This window comes from Peromyscus eremicus, chromosome 1 (assembly GCF_949786415.1).
Source record: "Peromyscus eremicus chromosome 1, PerEre_H2_v1, whole genome shotgun sequence".
In the NCBI taxonomy this organism is placed as follows: Eukaryota; Metazoa; Chordata; class Mammalia; order Rodentia; family Cricetidae; genus Peromyscus; species Peromyscus eremicus.
In genome coordinates this window covers 197,042,365-197,045,766 of record NC_081416.1, presented here as the reverse complement: position 1 = coordinate 197,045,766, position 3,402 = coordinate 197,042,365, and the positions used below count along the sequence as shown (strand labels likewise).

Below are 3,402 nucleotides of genomic sequence, written 5' to 3'. Positions count from 1 at the left end.
CCATGGGGGCTCCTCAGCTATTGGTTCACAGTTCATGAGTTTCCGCTAGTTTGGCACTTTGTTCCTGTGTTTTTTCAAATCATGGTCTTGATATCTCTTGCTCATATCACACTTCCTCTCTCTCATCGATTGGACTCCTGGAGCTCCACCTAGTACATGATGATCCCCAATCTCTTAGCATTTAGAACAAAAACAAAGGGATATCTTCATGTCATGGAACTGCTTAGGCAGCATTTTGACTGCAGTAACAACTGGCAATGCTTAATTTAGAGAGGCATTAATTTGCTAAACAAGACCTGGTCATGTGTGAGTCTAATGATCAGTAATAGATGAAAGAATATTTAAATTTATCATAACACACAAATCACCATGTTAAATTACCTTCTCCTACAGCAGGGAAAATGATTCTTGGGAACCGATTTGTTATTTCGGATGAGGATGAAGGGGCAAAATGTGGGGAAGCATGTGTCTAGGAATGTAAATATGTTGATTATCAACAGACTTGGATTGTCAAATGCCACAGTATAGATAACTAATATGAAGGACATTGAATAGGAGAGGACAAAGGTACAGACAAGGGTCAATATGGTTTTTGTGGCTCTGTCTTCAGGAGAGACTCTGGGGGTGTGTTGTGCACTGTGGATGTGCTGTAACTGACTCTTGTGCCTACAGAGGATGCTCACCATGAAGACACTGGCCCAGATCATGAGACCCAAACAGAGACCATCAGTGAAACAAAGCAATGACAGGTTTAGTAAAGTTACAGTATTGTCAAAAACAAATGCTGAGCAGTACCCTAACTTGATTTTCTTGGTGAAGTTTTTGCTAGTATCAGGTCCCATCACATCTATAGCTGTTTTGCTGTTTAGAAGCAGATGCACAAGCCAGCTGAGTGAGCAGGACCGAGCCATGTATTTGGAGACTCTGTGTTTAAGCTTCATCCACCTGGAGTTGCTGGGGCTGATTGTGATTGCTTGGAAGCTACTCAAGAGGCAAGTGCAGTGCAGGGAAATGGCCCGGGCCACTCGATTACTGTAGAGAGTGAGTTTACATAAAAGGTCACCCAGGAGATATCGCAAGCCCAGCTGTACCATTATGTGAGGAATTACTCTTGAGATAATAACCAAGGAATTGGCTAAAGTCAGATGCCTTAAAATCTGGTCTTTGGGCATCAGACTTTTTCCAGTGAATACAGACATGATATAAGGAAGAAGAACTGACCAATTGCCAAGAATTCCAACAGCTGTTTGCGAAAAGAAAAGAATCCCCACTGGCAAGTTCTCAGGAACCATATTCTTTTCACCTGAGGTAAATAAATTTAATCACATCAGTACAACCAGGAAGAAGACATTTAAATGTGTATTAATTTTTAGGAGCTCAAATTGTTTTATTGTCTCATCAGGCCAATAGTCTGTCTTAGCTCAAGTTACCCAATAAATAGGATACAATGCCATGATCAAACATATTGTGGGTTATCAAATGTGGGAGTAAAAAAAAGATGGAAATTGAACTCACAGTTTTCATAATTCCTCTAATGCTTTATAGTCTTCACAGTTCCACTAATGCTCTTTTTTTCTGCATTAATATCCAATATATACTTCTAACATCCTGAAAGAATTGAGTGTATTAATGGCAACATTAGACTTCATTGCTTCCTGTAATGCATCTCTAACAGACAAAAGTGGAAATTTCACACTATTCCCAGAGACACAGGAACAGGTGAGAAGAAGAGTGAAAAGGGTAAATACACGTCAACACACAGGCTGAGAGAAACCAGAAAAAAATGGAAAGAAATTCTGAAAATTTGAATCTGGTGAAAATTATTACTAGCATTGTTTTATTTTTAAAAATACAACCATTTATGTTCATATTTCCTTAATTTAAAAGAGAGAGAAAAGGTTTTCTTCCTATGGGTCTCTGATTGTATTTTCAAAACACAAAGAATATGAAGTTTATAAGTAATTTGAGAACACCCAACTAGAAAACATTAACCATCCCTCCATAGGCAGAGTTATTAGCATGACTCTGTTACATATATTAAAATTTCAGTGCCTCAGCAATGTGAAGAAACAACATTAAATGTTATCAAGACAGATCTAACAGTCAGTTAAACAGACAGTCATAAATTGTACTACAAATGTTAGGGTTCAAACTATCAACGCTTGCACAACACACTAGCATGAAATTAGACAGGGAGAAGGGATAAGACAAAATACATTCGTTCACAAGGTAAATACGGTCTGGCTATTAAACAGTGTTGGAAAATCAGGCAATGTATGAAATACAGTGTTCAAACAAGACAGCTCCAATGAGTCAGATTTTGTGATACACGCCATATTTGGTCTCAGTCATTTCATCAGTCTATAATGAATAATAAGCAGTTCATGCAAAATAATAGGAAGTGGAAGATGTAAAGAGATAATGGAACATCCAGAAAAGGAAGACTTTGTCAGTAGACAGATAGCTCAATATGAAATTTCTTCAACAATATGGAAGAAAAGCAATACAAGGTCCAAACAAGAAAATGACTGCTAGTCATCTCTCTGTTGTAATTTCAAGGAGAATTCTCCATAAATTAATTTGAAAAAGCCAGAAAAGTACCTTTCAGCCTGGGAATCAAGGGAGTTGGAGAAGCTGTGTCTGCAATCACAGAGAATTCACATACAGAGGGAAGCACTCAGAAGAAAAAGTTCCCAGAATGCCCCCTGCCCTGCTCCCTTTGCACTGTTCTTTGCTTGAGTCTGGCCCTGTCCAGCCCATGATGCTCTTTGTGTGATTCTGGAAGTCAAAGGACTCTCCATTACCTTTTCACTTGAGCCCTGGACTCATGTCCTAAATGTCTCCTGAGTTTCTGACTGCATCAGGAACAGTCAAAAACACACCAGTCAACAGTTAGCTTTCCTCTTCGGGTTTTCAATCAAGAAAATCTTCACAGTTCTAATCATGAGATGCTGAGGATAATAGTAACTGTGTATTCTGTACATCCTTTAAACTGGTGCAGAAAGGTATGTATTGTCCCAAACTTTTGTAAAACTAGCTGAAAGAATTCTCTGTTGAAACACAGGAATTCTGATAGAGTCTGCAAAAAGAAGGAAGAGCCAGTCACACTGTGTGTGCAATGATGCTCAATATGAACACTGTCCATTTAGTCACAGAAAAGCTGTGGTTTAAAGTACCTATTTCTTTAAGACAATGAATCATCTTTTCATTACTTAAAAGATTTTAGGAAGTCATTAATGGCTTACACATCTGTGATTTTAAGATTGGTAACATTGGGGGCTGGAGAGATGGGTTAGTAGTTAAGACTACTTGCTATTCTTTCAAAGAACCTGGGTTCTGTTTGCAGCACCCACACAGAGTGCCTCACCACTGCCTGCAACTCTGGCTCCAGGAACAATCTGA

General features: G+C 38.7%; 1 pseudogene; it reads right to left on the bottom strand.

The window, feature by feature from the left end:
* Nucleotides 1-377: 377 nt before the first annotated feature.
* On the bottom strand, nucleotides 378-1,328 carry LOC131902762 (vomeronasal type-1 receptor 4-like; annotated as a pseudogene).
* Nucleotides 1,329-3,402: the final 2,074 nt, after the last annotated feature.